Source organism: Vulpes vulpes, chromosome 5 (assembly GCF_048418805.1).
Source record: "Vulpes vulpes isolate BD-2025 chromosome 5, VulVul3, whole genome shotgun sequence".
Taxonomy (NCBI): domain Eukaryota; kingdom Metazoa; phylum Chordata; class Mammalia; order Carnivora; family Canidae; genus Vulpes; species Vulpes vulpes.
In genome coordinates, this window is record NC_132784.1 from 27,363,537 (window position 1) to 27,381,638 (window position 18,102).

Consider the following 18,102-nt stretch of genomic DNA (forward strand, 5'->3'; position numbering starts at 1 on the left):
GTTTACAGAGGACACACCTTGACATAATAGAGGCAATATATGAAAAATCTACAGCTAACATCACACTCAATTGTGAAAAACTGAGTTTTCCTCTAATATCAGAAGCAAGACAAGAATATCCACTCTTGTTTTTATTCAACATAGTACTAGAAGCCCTAACTCCAGCAATCAGATAAGAAAAATAAATAATAGGCATCCAAATTGGTAAGGAAAAAGTAAAATAGTCACTATTCGCAGATGAAATGATACTACATATAGAAAACACCAAAGATTTCACCAAAAACTATTGGAAGTGATAAATTCCATAAAGTTGTAGGATACAAAATTAATATATGGAAATCTATTGCATTTTTATATACTAGTAATGGAGAAACAGAAAGAGAAATTAAGAAAACTATTTTATTCATAATTGCACCAAAAAGAATAAAATACTCAGGAAGAAATTTAACCAAGGCATTCAAACAAACACCTGTACTCTAAAACTATAAAACACTGGTGAAAGGAACTGAAGATGATACAAACAAATGGAAAGATATATCATGCTCATGAATTGTAAGAATTACTGTTGTTAAAATGTCTATGCTACCCAAATAAATCTACAGATTCATTGGAATTTCCATTGAAATTCCAAAAGCATTTTTCACAGAACTAGAACACATACTCCTAAAATTGATAAAGAGCCACAAAAGATCTCAAGTAACCAAAGCAATACTGAGAAAGAAGAACAAAGGTAGAGGCATCACAATCCCAATCTCAAGATATATTACAAAGGTGTAATAATCAAAATGGTATGGTATTGCCACAAAAATAAATATACAGATTAGCAGAATAGAATAGAGTCCAGAAATAAATCCACACCCATGTGGTCAAATAGTCTGCAACAAAAGAGCTGAGAATACACAATGGGGTAAAGACAGTCTTTTCAACAAACGGTGTGGAAAACTGGAAAGATACATGCAGAAGAATGAAGCTGGACCATTTTATCACACCATATACAAGAATAAACTCAAAATAAAGATCTAAATTAAAACCTAAAGCCATAGCACTTCTAGAAAAAAAACATACGTATCAATTTTTTGGACATTGGCCTTGGCAATATGTTTATGGATAAGTCTCCTCAGGAAAGGGAATAAAAGCAAACATAAATGAATGAGACTACACCTAAATTAGAATCTTTTACACAGTGAAGTAAACCATCAAAAAGAAAAAGAAAAGGCAACCTACTGAATGGAAGAAGATATTTGCAAATCCTACATTTGATAAGGAGTTTATACTCAAAATATATAAAGAACTTATACAACTCAACACCAAAAAATTAGATTAAAAAATGAACAGAGAACTTAAATAGACATTTTCCCAAAGAAGACATCTAGATTGACAGCAGACACAGGAAAACATGCTCAACATCACAAATCATCAAAGAAATGCAAATCAAACAACAATTAGGCATCATCTCATGGCAATCAGAATGGCGACTATCAAAAAGACAAGAAATAACATATGTTGGCAAAGATATGGAGAAAAGAGAACCTTTGTGCACTGTTGGTGGGAATTTGAATTCGTCCAACTGCTATGGAAAACTGTATGGTGATTCATATAAGTGTAGTCTAAAAAACAAAAGAAATGCATGAACACACTCTTATATACAGAGAACAAACTGATGGATGCTAGAGGGCTGGTAGGGTAGGTGTGGGGAAAATTGGTGAAGGGGATTAAGAGGCACAAATTTCCCATTATAAAATATATCACAGAGATGAAAAGTACAACATAGGAGAATATAGCCAACAGCATAATAATGCTATATGGTAACCACATTTATTGCGGTGAGCATAATGCATTGCATTTTGGAATTTCTGTGCCCCATACTTGAAATTGATATAACTTTATATGTCCACTCTACTTCAGTAATAAATTAAAAAATAATAGTAATTATCTCATGTGATTATTATGAGGAGTAAGTGGTTTAAAAGTTACATAGCACTTGGAACAGTGCTTGGAATTTAGCAATGTATTAATAAAGGCTGTCTCGAATATTGTCAAATTCAAGTGGGAATTAGGCTTACTCTTTAAGGTAGTTTACCAAAACTTGTTTTATTTATCCTTTCACAAGTGAGCAAGAAGATAAACATTCCTCTTCCAATATGTGTGTATTAATGAAGTGTTTATAGGTCAGTGAGTTTGGGGATATTAGGAGAACCACTTGAAAAAAAAAAAAAGAAGTAAAATGAAACAGGACTTTAAAGAACATCAAAATTTAAGAAACGGAAAGGAAGGGCAATAAAAATAGACCACCAGAAAGAATGTCCTAAACAGGTAGAAGGACAGGTGAGAGTAGAATTGGAGTAGCAAGGGATAACAAGTCAACAGTGGTAAAGGGATCAGCATGATGATGGTTGAAAATAGATGCCCCCTATTATACTATTAGGATAATATTGACCTTTGTTTCATTGATTTTGGTGTAGAATTGCAACAAGAAGTTGGTTTGTAGCCAGAGGTTAAACCTAAATATAAGGTGAAGGATTATCAACACTCTTCTGATAGGAAAAGGGAAGGAGTAGGGGAAGTGATAGCTTTGAAAGGAGGCTGGAACTGTAAGAATGAGAACACGGTTGTAATGGGGGAATATAACGTAATGGAAATGAGAATGCATACATCTAAACTTAAGAATAAATTGGGTTGAATGAGTTTCCTAAAGGAAGATGTAATGGATTCTGAGTACTAGGAAGGCAGTTAAGAACATCTTGCAGGTTTCTATCTTATCTCCAGCATTTCCTATCTGTAGCCACGGGCATGTGGTTGAGTCTCTCTGTGCTTTAGTTCTACATCTGTAAAATTGGGAAAATAGTAGGACCTACCTCAGGTGGCTGTGGTGATGGATTATTACTATATGTGTCTCCAGCATGAGTGCAATGAAAGTAATAACTGTTGTTATAAAGAAAGTGAAATACCATTTTCTTTGAGATTAAGGGAAGTCAGACAAAGGAATAATGCAATTGTGAAAGATAGGGGAAGGAATTTGAGAAAATTCTTTACAGAAATACACTTACTGGAGAAATCAGAGAAAAGTTCTAACAATTAGGAGGGCAGGTATGGCAACATTTGGAGAAAGTGGTGAAATTGAACATTAGTTTTGGAAAATGAAAAAAAGGAAACAAAAAGATGATTAAGGAAGACTGAAGGGGTGCCTAGGTGGCTCAGGTGATTAAGCACGGACTCTTGGTTTTGACTCAGGTCATGATCTCAGGGGTCATGAGATCAAGCCCAGCGTTGGGCTCCATGCTCAATGGGGAGTCTGCTTGAAGATTCTCTCTTTGCCCCTCCCTCCCTCAAATACATAAATAAATCTTTAAAAAAAAGGGGGGGGTTACTGAGAGTCTGGCTGACAGTAATATGAAAGCACTTTTCAAGGAATCAAGGTTCAGCTTGTGAGATTTTCTCAAATAGATTTAGCGGCTGATGGATGCTATAGTCACCATTTTATGAGGACTATGCAGGTCAGAAAGAGAGATAGAAATGGGGTGAGAGATCTGGTCCCATAATCATTCTATCAGGCAGGCTATCATCTTCTAATTTTTTTATTATTGTATTATTTTAAAATATTCTACTATTTTGTTATTCCTTTTTTTTTTTTTTGTGGAAAATATACACAGTATCAAATTCAACCATTTCCAAGTGTACAACTTAGTGACGCTAAGTGCACATTGTTTTACAAAAACTACCAGAATCTATCTGCAGAACTTTTTCATCATCCACACAGAAACTATGTACCATTCACTCTCCATTATCTCCTGCTCCTAGGCCCTGGTAAACACTATTCTACTCTCTTGTCTTTATGAATTTGACTCTTCTAGTACCTCATATAAGTAGAGCCATACTTTTTTTTTTTTTTCTTTTTAGTCTGGGTTATTTAACTTAGCATAATGTTTTCAAGGTTCATCCATGTTGTGCCATGTACTAGAATTTCATTATTTTTTTGAGGCCAAATAATTTTCCATTGTCATAGCATATGTCTCACATGCTATTTATATATCACATCTATTCCTGGACATATAGATTATTCCTAACTTTTAGGTATTGTATATAATGCTGCTATGAATATTAGTATACAGATATATGTTCTAGTTCTTGCTTTCAATTATCTTGGATTTATACCCAGAAATGGAATTGCTGGACCATATGGTAGTTCTATGTTTAATTTTTTGAGGATCTGCTATAATGTTTTCCACAGGGTTTGTTCCATTTTTTTATTCTCTTCAGCAGTGCTTATATATGTATATCTATCCACCAAGACCAAGTGGACTTCATCTTAGAAATGCAAGGTTGGTTTAATAGCTAAGAATCAACAGAATCATTTCACCATATTAGCAGAAAGCAAAAAACTAAAAAATAAAAATCCATGACCCTCTTAGTAGATGCAGAAGAAACATTTTACTAAATTTGATATTCATTCATGAAGGGGGAAAAAGAGGACAGGAAACTAGTAACAATAAAAAAACGCTGTAATCTGATAAAAATCATCTATATAAAAGTCAACATCTTTTTTTATTTGTAAAATATTGGATGGTTTTCTGCTAAGATTAGAGACAAGGTAAAAATTTATTTCTACTAGTGTTTTTTTTTTAAGATTTTATTTATTCAGGAGACATAGAAAGAGGCAGAGATATAGGCAGAGCAGGGTCTCTATGGAGGCCTGATGAGGGACTCCATCCCAGGACCCCAGGATCACAACCCGAGATGAAGGCAGATGCTCAACCACTGAGCCACCCAGGTGCCCCTCTACTACTGTTTTATTAGAGATTCTAACAATTGTAGTAAGGTAAGAAAATAATAAAAAGTTTGATGATTGTAAGGAAAGAGTAAAATTCTTTCTTTTCAGATGATATGATCATGTTGTCGAAAATCCCAGATAGTATATAGAATACTACTGAAAATAATAAGTGATTTTAGCAAAGCCAAGAATACAAGGTCACTGAAATAAAACAGTTGTATTTTCACAATAAACATAATTGAAAAATTGTCATAAGTGTTTGGAAAGTAAAACATAATTTATATTAATAACTACAAAACATGTGGAATTAAATTAACCTTTCACTGGTTTTCTCCCAAGCTCTAGCTATATTAAATGTGGGTGATTTGGAAATGGATTATATCCTTTTATGTTTGTGTACCTTAGCATAGACTTCTCTGGAAAGCCCTCTAATCGACACTGACTTCATCAAAATCCAAGTAAGTTAACTAACTTGTTTTGGGAAGCCTTAGTTTACCCTGTTCTGGGTATGCCTCCTTGCAGTGAGTTATGCTTATTGTCACAAGTGTCATTTTGTCTTTTTACCTGCTGGATTGTAAACTCCTTTAGAAAGGGATTATAACAATCTCTGGATTCTAATTGCTAATCCAGGGCCTGACCTGTTGCAAACAAACAGTAAATATTTGTTGACCGAACGTTTCATGAGAAATACTTACAAAGTAACCAAACCTTGCTTGAAATCTTGAAATGTGGCATGTGTGCATGTGTGTGTTTGCTTCATTTTGTTTTATTTTTGGTCTTATTCCTTTATTTACAAACATCTACACACATGGGAAACCATTAACAAATGTTATTGAGGGAAGGTGCCAAGAGAAGTAAAACGTATGGGTGTTTCTCTGGAGTTGAACATTCTTGCTTTTTATTTTCCATGAGAGAGATGGCGAAACAACCATCCTCATTGTAAGTAACTAATGAAGTCAAAACTGGCTTTATCCCAGGAACCCTACTGGTCAAAGTAGAGAGACCAGTTAATATTCGTTTGGGAAGATGATTTTCCTTCACCCCCGTTCACTTGTGAGTGAATCACTGGCCCACTGTGAACACGATGAGGACAAGAGGGAGGTTTTGGTTGGTATCAAAATTAAAGTCTAAAGTCTGCATTTAAATGATGAGTTGCTTGCTTGTGAGAAATTCCCTAACTGGGACTGCTTCCAAACTCACTTCACTGTAGCTTCATGGAATTTTCTCAACTGTTTTATTTGTTCTTTCTCCACACCTCCTCCCTGGTGCACAGAGGCACATCTGTCTGTTTTCTGCCTTATGGAGCATGCATCTACATCTGTGAGGAAAACCCCACTTCCTCGGCTCCAAACCTGTATCTGATTGTGGTAATAAAGCTCTACTTCCTCAGTTCAAAACATACATCAGACAAGACCAATTACTTCAAATGACTCATAGTAACAGGCGAGGCAATAGTCGTCTTTGCAAAGCCTTTGAACTTCTGCTGCTTCAAAGGTGTACTGAAATGTGGTTATGAGGCGATTGTCTAAAATTGCCAAATTACCAGTTTCCAAGCTTTGACATTTGTTATTTTGCATAACTAGACAAAGGAAATCAGTGAGATTACCTACCAGGAGGAAAGCAAAAAAGGCCAAAAAAAGAAAAAAAAGAAAAGAAAAAGAAGAAGAAGACACATCCCACACCCCACCACCAAATAAATAAATAAAGAAATAAATAAAGAAATAAAGAAATAAATAACAGGGGGAAAAAAAAAGTAGCCACAACATAGATGAGAAGCTGGGGCTGTGATGCTCCCTTAGCGGAGGGGACAGGAAAAGGCTTCAAGTTACTGTTGAGAGAATTAGAATACTAACTTAAACAGATATTTTTCATTCTTACCATTGCTCTAATAAGCATACAAATGGATTATTCTGATGATGATCAGAAAGTAGGATTTTTCTCAAAGGAAGTCCCTGTCCAGGACTGCCTGGTACTTCGCATTGCGCCAGAGAATCCCCAAAAGCTTGCTGGTGTGTCTGAAATGTCAGTAGCGGTGAACAGTTGTCAAAATGCACACTTGCCTGCCAGCAGCTTGGGGACTCGTGTGAATTGAATTTGTGGCCATACCTGTTCCTGCCCTTCCTTCAGGAGTGACTTTAGCCTGACTTCCTTCAAGGGAAGTATTTTCTAGATGTTTATTGCCTTCCAGACACACTTTTAAATAGGATAAAAGGCTTTCTATTTTACTTTTTGTAAACCTCTTAAAAAATGTCAATCTTCTTTATAAAACTTCTTCTGAAGCCGAATACAGAGAAGGGCAGCAGAGTCTAGTGGTTATAGGCAACTTCTCTAGAGCCAGATGCTTCCGTTCAAATCCTGCCTTTTTCTGTGTCTTCAGCTGATGACTTTGAGCAGGTTACTTATTTCTCTCTGTCTTGATTTCTGCATCCATGAAATGGAGATAATATAATTATATCTATGTCGGTGGGTTGCTGTATTAAATTCAGTGGGTTGCTGTATTAAATATATTAATATTTATAAGGTATTTCAGGGGCACCTGGGTGACTCAGTCTGTTGAGTGCTCCTCTGACTCTTGGTTTCAACCCAGGTCATGATCTCGCAAGGGTAGGATTGAGCCCTGAGTCAGGCTCTGCGCTCAGTGTGGAGTCTGCTTCAAATTCTTTTCTCCTCTCCCTCTGCCACTCTCCACTTGTACTTTCCCTCTCTCTCTGTCTCTCTCAAATAGATAAATAAAATCTTTTTAAAAATCAAGTATTTCGGGACACCTCGGTGGCTCAGTGGTGGAGCAGCTGCCTTCTGCTCAGGTCATGATCCTGGGGTTTTGGGATTGGGGTCCCTGCAGGGAGCCTGCTTCTCCCTCTGCCTTGTCTCCACTTCTCTCTCTCTGTCTCTCATGAAAAAATAAAATCTCAAAAAATAAAATAAAATAAAATAAAAAAGTGAAATAAAATAAAATAAAATAAAATATAAAATAAAATAAAATAATCTAGTATTTCAAATAGTACCTGGCACATGGTAAACATTATGTGTTTTGTGAAATATTTTTAAAAGATGAGATGTATGTATTTAATTTACTTTTTAGAATTTGATTAAATTCATAACATAATGATTTTGTTTTAAAAAGTGAGAATATGTGATTGATGAAGATAAATTCTCAACCCTACTTCCTGAATCTGAGGAGAATCAGTTGGCAGCTGAAGCCAGCCAGCTTCTTTTGTAATCTGCACTACAGTAAATCACTAAAACAGCTAAAAGTCCTAGCTCAAGTCCAGAGATCCTTACTGAACTTAGCGAACTAAGCCTTGCCTCCAAATATCTTTGCTTATTTTCTTAGTTTGTCATCCCTCTTAAAATAAGGAGAAAAAAAATAAAAAAATAAAAAATAATAAAATCCCAACCTTTGAAAGCATAACCTTTCTTAGCAATAAATGAGCAATTTTGATGAAGTGATATTATTCACACTTTATAAATACCTAGCAGCCAGGCATGGTGCTACCACCAATACTTAGAGATTTAGATCAAGAGAGGCACCTTAGGTTATTTAGTTCAAGCCTCTCACTTTACAGAAGAAGAAAGAGACTTCAATGAAACAGACATACACAGTCTTTCCAAGATTATAGTCAATTAGCGATGGATTTGGGTGGTCGCTGTGGAGAGTGTGACTTCTGGAGTCAGGCAGTGCTGAGTTCAGTTTCCAACTATTTCGTTTCCACACCACTGAAGACATTTTAATCTTAGTTTCCTCAACCCTGAAAAAGATAATGAGATAACATTTGTAGAGGAGATAATAATTGTAAAGCAATTAGCACTTTGGCTGGCTCGTAACAAACTCTCAATAAATTGCACCTATTTTTATTGTTATTTGTATTATTTCCTTGTCTTTTGTGTGACTTCCATCATAAGAGACCAAATACCAAATGCTAAAGTAAATACTGGTCTTCTCCAATTCATCATTGTCAAGTCAAACTCAATGCAAAATGCTCACCTTCGTAGTCTGTTCATCATAAGGCGTAGTTCGCGAATGCACACACAGCACCATAATTTGTTGGCCAAATGGCAACTGAGTCAAACTTTCATAGTGATCTCTAAATATAGCACAGATCCTGTAAATAAACCTGCAGAGTCAAGTTTTATCTTGTCCACTTTGTGTTATCCAGCTCTTGTACAGGAAATGGAGTGTATTTAATATTGATGACTCTGTATGTGTCATTTAATCGTCTCTATTGATTGGATTTCATCAGAGTGTGGGGCTTGGACAGAGCTTTGATTAGACTGTAAGGATTCTTTGCCGTTTTCTTTTAGCCGACACCATATCAATGTACCTTCTGGTGTGATATCACTTTCATAATCAATATCTGAAAAAAGCCCTGCACGCAGGCCTCCAGGAAGAGAAGGCACTGCCTTTAAGTCTCCTTATACACATAGATTAAACCTCTCCAATTGAAAAAGGTTTATTGCATGTTTTAGAGCAAGATAGAAGAGAAGAAAGGACTAAAGGAGTCTCCGTAGGTTTCTCGTGTAATCTGTGCATCATTTTTTATTTAAAAGTGTCAAATTCTCCCTTTTAATGTTGGTTGACATTTGAGAATGGATCATTTTTATCAGTGAAATTTTACAGTTTCAATCTAGTGCTTTTTTTCCCTAGATGTAATAATAGTCTATAAATATATTATTTGGGCAAATTGATATCTTAGACAGACCATTCTTGTCCAAATTCATTTTGCATGGATTTTACTGCTGTGAAATGTCCACTGGGCCTCCCTGACTAATCTTCCACTGAGGCAAAGTTTATTTTTCTATTTGCCGAAGTTGCTCCACCACGAAGTCACAGAGCTCAGGCTCTAGACTGAAAGAACACAAATGAAGTAGCATTAAGCAGCACATGTGTCTCTTTATGCTAGGTTCATGGAGTTTGTGGTGGTGCCTTCATGCTGACTGTGGAAAGGACTGGGACAAAATGCTTATTTATCTCTCCTTTGAAACATGGAATTTTCTCAGAGGTCAGCTGCCAGGATTGTGGTGGTCAGGGCTGAACAGAAACTCCTGGAAGGAGATGGGGCAACTTCAATGATTTCAGACTATTTTAAGTATCCAAACCCCAGGGATTGGAAATGATATACTCTGTCACATAAAATGTAAATTCCCAATAATACAAGTTATCTGGATCAGCACACCCAGTGTTACATCCCGAGATGGAATTTTTTGGCCGTAGAGTGATAGGCATAAGTGGTTACAGAATATGAATGTCATTTTTTATTACCACTCCCTTTTTTGTGTGTGGTTCCTCTCATTTCTATTACTTTATCATCTCCTCCTATATATTCTTTGATCCTTATGTTTTTTTTCCCTTTGTCTTATTATTTATTTATTTATTTATTTACTTATTTATTTATAGAAAGAGAGAGTATGTGAGCGAGGGTGGGGAGGCATAGAGCGGAAGAGAGAGAGAGAGAGAGACAGAGAATCTTAAGAAGACTTCATATTCAGCAAGGAGTCCAACCTGGAGTTCTATCTCATGACCCTGAGATTACGACCTGAACCGAAATCAAGAGCCAGACACTTAACAACCGAGCTACCCAGGTGTCCCTGTTCCTCCTTTTGTTTTCTGTTACTTTAGAACAGTGCCTGGCAAACTAAGGCCATGAGCTAAATCTGGCTGCTTATTGTGTAAATAAAGTTTTATTGAGGCACAGCCACACCCATTTGTTTAAATCCTGCCTATGACTTCCTCCCCTTTGTAATGGCAGAGAAGAGTAGTTGCACAGAGACTATCTGGACAGCAAAGCCTAAGACATTTTCTTTCTAGATCCTTGCAGATAATGTTTCTAAACTCCTGTGTTAGATCAATATGTTTCCAGAGTGAAAGAACAATTTTATATAGGACAATTTGAAGGGAAAATACCATCCTGTTCTCTGGTAATAATTGTATTTTCTTTACCCCATTTCTAAAGTTCTAAGTACCGGATTGTCATTTCTGCTTATATTCTCTATAATGTTCTCAGTGTCAGGAAAAACTGAGTTGCTGAAAATGTACATTTGTACATTTTGCTATTGTGTGTTCTCTGATGACATCATAAATTCATCCTTAATATATTTCCAAAAAAAAAATATATATATATATATTTCCTCCTGACTCCCCACCCCCATAGAATATTAAAGTATGAGGTTGCCTCTGAAGAGAGAAGGCATATATTTTTATATATCCATATTTTTAATGTTTTGAATTTTGCTTTTTATAATCATGTGAACAAATGTATTTGCTTAATACACATTCACATTTTAAAATTAATCTTCCCCAAAGAGTTTATTCCAGATCCTAGTCAATACATTTTTTACCAAGTATAGACTTTTCTACATTTAGCAAAATAGGATAATATATAAAAGTCAGTTTGTAACATAGTAATTTTTACATAAATATATATATTTAAACTCTTCCACATTTAGAATCAATGAACAACAGGCAAGAAAATTATAACTTAGTTTAACTAAAGCAATGATTCTTTAGGCATGACCTTTCCCAAACTGTTTTAGAATTTAATGGAAGTAACCACTATTTACTGAGTACTTATTAAGTATCAAGGGTTAAGGTACAACATTTCAGTTATTCTCCATGTCAATTCTGTGAGGAGGGTTGGATATGAGGAGGCAAAGTCTCAGAATTTAAGTTACTAGAGATTCATGGACAGGTCTGTTGACTCTGTAGCTCAAGGTCCTTCCACGCAACAGATGCTTCAACTGAGGGCAGATCTCTGTGGCATGCAGATTTTAAATGCCTCCTGGAGACCAATTTCACTAAGTCTAGGGATTCAAGGACAGAGACCAATGTTCTCTTAGCAGCTTAATTATTCCATTGAAAATCTAATTAGTTCAAATTGGGAACAAATCACTTTGCTTTGCTGTGGGTCGTTGGGGTTTGGAACCTTGGGGTATAAGTATCCTATGCAATTTAAGAGAAACAAGAAGGACCCCCAAGTGAAGTTTTCATTTTCCAGAACCTGAGCACAGGTTCAGAGTGCTCACCCTTCCATGGCCCAGGGCCAAAGTCATCAGTGAAGATGCTACTGATATAAAGTAGAGAGTGTCAGTGACTCCAAGTCATGGAAGCTTGTTCTCATGGGGCCCAGAGGGATCTGGGCCAGAAAAAAAATGGGCATCCATTCTTGATCTGCCATCTGCTAAAACTTTATTCTGACCAGGTCACTTCCTTCCTTCATTATCAACTTTCCAAAAACAAGGAATAAAGTTAAAATGCCTAGTGCTCCCAGGTAAACATCACCTTGGCTATGTCTTTCACAACTTGTCTTCCTTCTAAAAGGGAAGAGGGACATTTCCTGAAATGAGAGACATTTCTGAAAATCAAGAGTTTTGAAGTTTGACAGCAGAAGTTGTCACCTAAACACTACCAGTGGTGGTGGATCGTGGTCTTTGTTTTTTGTTTGTTGGTTAGGTTTTAAATTTTTCTGAAAGGGCCATTTCTTCAAGCTCTATCAAAATAATATACTTTTCCCAAAATAATCTCACTTTTCCCAAATATCTGCATGATAAATGATAAAGGTGGATAGGCAGGATTAGTTCTCTGCAGGTTATGTCTTTCTCTGGAGATTATTGTCTCTGTGCATGTAAACAGTCTTTGCCATGTATCAGAGAGTTCATGCATACATGCTATGTGTGTATCTGTGTGTGTTTATGTCTGCATCTAAGCTCTTGTTTTTTTTTTTTTAATTTAAAAAAAAATTTTTTTATTATTTATTTATGATAGTCATACAGAGAGAGAGAGAGAGAGAGACAGAGACATAGGCCGAGAGAGAAGCAGGCTCCATGCACCAGGAGCCTGACGTGGGATTCGATCCCGGGTCTCCAGGATCGTGCCCTGGGCCAAAGGCAGGCGCCAAACCGCTGCGCCACTCAGGGATCCCCTAAGCTCTTGTTGATCAGACCCAGCAGGTGATGAGAACCTGAGGACAGAGTACCGCAGAAAGATTATGGAAAAAGATCCTCACTGTAGGGTGGAGGTGGGACATAGAAAGGGGGCTGGCTAGAGTTGCGAGCTTGCTCTAGCTTAGGACTGGGACAGTCTGATTTCAGATGAAAAACTCTACAATGCCCTGGTATTGGAAGGAGAGTCAGATCCAGGTTCAGAGGTACCTGAAACTCACATACTTTGGGGGGGGTGGCCCTAAGAATAAAAGACACAAAACTAACAATGAAAAATTACATCCAGAGTCTTGGAAGAGGCCTTGAATCTTATGTTTCCTCAATTTCATAGTAGATCTGCTTCTGGCCTAATGTTATAACCTAATTTTCCAGTTGAGACCAAATGCCCTGGTGGGTAAATGAGCCTGTCAGACATCCTGGAAAGAGGAAGTTGTATCCTCGACTGTGTGAGAGATGAAATCTGCCTTTTTTCTCAGATCTCTGGAGGCTGGTCCAGATGCCAAGCCTCAGACACACTAGAACTGGCCATGGAACTGGGCTGAGTTTCGTCACCTGGACAAAGACTGGGGTCTAAGCAGGCCAGTGCCACATACAGACCCAGAGGCCGAATCTAAGCCTGCAGCTCTGAGAGCTGCTGCCAAGGAAACGATGGTGACTCCATACTGATCTTCTCTGTCATTATCGTCCAACTTGAGGAATGTCGAGGTGAGTGGCAGGTTAACTTCTGTTCTTCCGTGAAGAATCCAGGGGAGAGCATGCTTTGTGCTTTGGATGTGTGGAAAAGCAAGGCATTGCGGAGTGGCGGCCTTTGGAGCAGCAGCACCCTCAGAGGCCCGTGAGCAGCAGGGGCAAGAATAAGACACTTTGGCCAGAGTTAAAGCACAAGAGGAACCTAATCTTGAGTGGAGAGGAGATGGCATCTTGCAGAAAATAACTGTGGAGCATTTGAGGGGGAACTGAGTCTTTGTTGGGTCTTACACTCACTCAAATTCGTGTACCTACCAGATGCCTCAAAATTTTTAGGAACGGGCTGTTGATAGCTGGTGTACATACAGTCAAAGCAAATAAACACTAAACATACATCACTATGCTTTCAGTCCCTGAGCCTTTGCTCCTGAGTTCCTTTCTTTTCGCTCACCATCTGCTCTCCATAATCTATCTGCATTTGATGATATTGACCTGTTCTAGAGATCCAGCTCAACTGGCCATAAAGTCTGAAAACCTTCACTGATTCCCCCAGTCACAAAGGATCTTTCTTTTCTGGAGCGTTTTGTCTTTCCTCTTTCGATGGCTCTCTGCTGTGACTTAGCAGTGTGTTTGCTTTGTGCACATCTATCTTAGCTTCTTTTGACTGCAAGGATTAGGAAGTCGCTCACGTTATCCCAAATCTTGTGGGTTTCTAGTTGCTTATTCGTATTTGTAAAAGGCAAAAGGGCACACTGAAATCTCCGCCCTGGGGGGACAGGGTGGCCCTAGAACCAAGAGTTCCAGGTGGAAACAAAGTTGGGAAGCTCTAGGAACCTGTACAGCTGTGGGTATGGCAGTCGTCTTCATGAACTGGGTGAGCCTCATATCATACAAACCCTGCAGAAAGGAACCACCACTCATTCATCATTATAGAGTCGCAAGCTAGAACTGCAAACACAGTGGGCAGGGAGCATTAACCACATGGTGCAAAGGTAGACTGAAGGTCTCCAGGGCCCTAGAGCTAATGTGTCTCTTAGAGAAAGATAGCATTCTGATAGCAGAGTGAATGAACTTGGTTATCCACATATTATAATTACACTTCCTCCCTCGGTTCAGCTACTCTCCAGAACTGCAATCTTTCCACTGAAAACTTTGTCATTGTGTATCACTACCAGGCTTAGCTTCCAGACTTTCATATTCTAATCTTCATCTCAGTCTCTGTGTTTCCCTCAGAGCAAGAGTCTCAGCGCACAGTAGGCTCTCAATAAGTGTTGAATTAATAGGTGGCTAGAAACTAGCTGTAATTCCCTTCAGAACACACATTGGGTGTAAGCTATCAGGGTCTGGGGATTTATTTCCCCTTTAGATTGTTTTTCACTAAGAGAAAGGGGGGGGTCAGATTTCTTTGATGCATGACGGTTCTTCTTTTTTTTATTTAGGTAAATTGCCTGTTCCCCCCAAAAAGAAAAAGAGTACATAGCTGTATTGAAAACATACCTCTGTGGCTCATGAAAGCTACTTTATGATTTGACTAAATGGATTTATGGAAAAGAAACAAAAGAATAAAAAATGTATATAGTCAAATATTAAATAACTATCTTAAATTGAATTGAATTTTTGGAGAAGATATGAAAGCTCTGTATCTGGGGTCAGGATGGGTTAGGAGGGAGGCTTCAATCTTTAGCTGATTTGCTGAACTAAGGAGCATGGAGTGTGATGTGAAGAATAATCCTGAATCGGCATGAGCAAGAAAGGTAGGATTTGCCTGCCTCTTTGAACGTAAGTTCATATCCTTCATGTTCATTATCCTGTAGACCATTAAGCTATTTTATGGGCAAGAGAGAAGTTCAAGTACAGCACAAGTTGCCAAAAGGATTATGAAGTTCATTTTGATTGATCAATAATTAACTGTACCTTGTGAAATTACAGGCTTGACTAACTGTGGAACGTATTGTAGTGAACAGCCCGAGCTGCCAGAAAGAACAGAGAAGACAGAAGAAAAAGCGATAGAAACCGAAACATCTGTCCCCTTTATGCTGCAAGAGCTGGTCGCCAAGATCTCACTGTCTCCTTCTCTATCTAAAGTACAAACAGCATAAAGCAGGGATTGGATTGATATGGGACACTACAGAAGATGTTTGCTTATAATTATTTCTAGCACTTTTTTGAAGCTCAGGGATAAAACATTTCCAATTATTCATCAAGCTCTTGGAACTCATGGGTCTCTATAATAGGGATTTAGCAGAACAACAAATAGCACACAAGGATACAGATGAAAGGAAGGAATGTGAAGGGATTATTAGCATAAAAAAAGCAAATGACTATTTGATGGAATTACAACAATACAGGGAGTCAGAGAGAGATGGAAAAGTAATGCTAATTGATAAATACATAGCTATTTAGCATTAATGTGAATTATGTCATGACTGTAACATGATTAATACCTGTTATTTTCTTTTCACATGGGAATATATATATTTATTAATATATATTCTATATGTAGATATAGGTTGTAAAGTATACACCCCTTTTGAAAGATAACTTTCTGGATGTTGTACTTTGTATTGTTTTGGTGACTGTCTTGCAAATGCTACCCACTTTCTTTAAACCGCTGATATTTCCAATTAAGATATTGGTGGAAATTTCTTTTACTAATATCTGACAACCTCAGTTTATCTAGAATATATGACTTTTTTTATTACTCAGTTATAGTTTATGGCTGCCTATTTCTTAACAGGTTTTGCGTATTGTCTAACAAGGACAAATGCTAAAATCTAAAATAGATCCTAAGACTGACTATTTTTGCTTCTGTTCTGTAAATCTTCTATGTCCTTTTCCTCCATTAGTAGTGAGAAAAATTAAATTTTCTATAGATAATAGTAATTTTAATACAACTATGCTTTAAAATTTGCATTTGGCAAATATTTAAATGTTGGTTGGTCGGTCTCAAAATAGAAAGGAAAGAAGATGAAATTCGGTTTCTAACCATAGATAGCTGAGCCATCCTTTTGACAGTATACTTCAGACCAGGGAATAGATATACTTTCAAAAATATATTAAATTGATTATTTTTTAGTTTCTTATTACTTAAAAGATTTCTATTTATTCTTTAAGAAAATAAAATGCTCAAAAAATACCAAAGAAATACAAAATAAATGGTAAGGTGGGATCCCTAAGACTTTTCTATTTTCCCAAACTACAAGAACCCACCCATTGGCTGGACCGTTCAAGAATGATGCTGATGAGTCCAGTGGCCCATTCCACCATTCCTCATGGATTCTGGAGCCCCAGCATAGCCTTCATAAGGCAGAGAGTTGTTCAAAGGTACCAAGTAGAAAAAGCCTTTGGGGTTCTATGTAGCTTTGTTTCTATTTTTGTTTTCTAAACTCTGTCTTATATATAGCTTAATTTTTTTAGTTTGAGTCAGAAATAGCATACTCACTGGAGTAGTCAAGCATGTTAAAACTCACGATGACATACCATAATAAAAATAAATCAGTTTTGCTCCCTAGTAATGTTATGCTTTAAAGGATTTAGAAAGTTAAATTTGCAGTTAGGAAAGCACAGATTTATAAATTAAGATATATCTGCCACTGATATAATTTTAATAAATATTAATACAAGTCTGCATAACTGTAGTTTTAAACACAAGAACCTTTCTGGTCAGTTTGTAGAGGTAAATAAGTATAAAGTATGAGATACTACAGGATCTCAGAAGAACTGAGACTTTTAGAATACCAGACAAGCCAATAAACACACATGTATGAAATAGAATCCCAACATTTTTTTGAACAGAGAGAGCATTTACAAACGGGAGAAACAAAGATGAAAAGGTATCTAGTCATTTTCTGTGCATATCTCTCCTGAAATTGGGAGTAGGAAAAATATTTCAGTTTTATACTGATTTTCTTATGGCTTTTGGAAATTATTTATTTATATTACACTAAAATAAATACCACAATAAAGTTTTTGTTTACTATGATTTAAAGTAAAGTAAATGTTTTATGACCAGGATTTAAAGTTACGTTTGTGACTACAAATAATTCTTAGAAATGAATATTTCCCTGTTTTGCTCTTATACTAAACAAATCTGCAGCATGTTACTTTAAAAATGAAATAAAGCTTGTGTTCATAGTGACAGTCAATAACACTACAGCATAATAATCAATTGCTATTTGTAGCAGCAGGACTAGCAGTGGGGGCAGATCAGTGCAAATTACTGTCACTGTGTGCTGTCATGTATGCAGCCAGCCTGTAGAACCCAAGACAAATGATGCTCTATTCAATGGAATGAGACAGTACTTAGTCATACCTGCACAACAGCAAAGGAATGCAGGCTGGCATCAACTGGAACAAGAAAGTGGATATAAATCTACAACACCGATAGGAAAGAAAAATAAATTAATCCAGCTAAGAGTTCTGCTCCCAAGATTCAAAGTTAAATGCTCATACTTTTTTCTATGAGCTGGAAATTGGTGGATTACAGGTGTCTAGGGATCTACAAAAAGGTTAGATGGCTTTTTAGTGAACACCAAACAAGTCGGTGCGGTACTTTATTCCAACATTGCAAAAAGATGACTCTGAAACCAGATTATTGAGTGTAAATCACATGTTACGGCCAATCCTAATGACAAATTTAAACGATAATTTATGTCTCATACAAGTAAGTAACAACCAAGAGGGGAAACAACCGTGTTTGTCAATATCATTGA

General features: G+C 36.9%; 1 long non-coding RNA gene across 1 annotated transcript; it reads right to left on the reverse strand.

Moving 5' to 3' along the window:
• Positions 1-4,309: 4,309 nt before the first annotated feature.
• Positions 4,310-17,763, reverse strand: LOC140598878 (uncharacterized). Its single transcript, XR_012001426.1, has 3 exons — positions 17,703-17,763; positions 8,368-8,517; positions 4,310-7,189 (listed from the first exon to the last, which is right to left on the reverse strand). It is a non-coding gene; the product is annotated as an uncharacterized lncRNA (long non-coding RNA).
• Between the last annotated feature and the right edge of the window lie 339 nt (positions 17,764-18,102).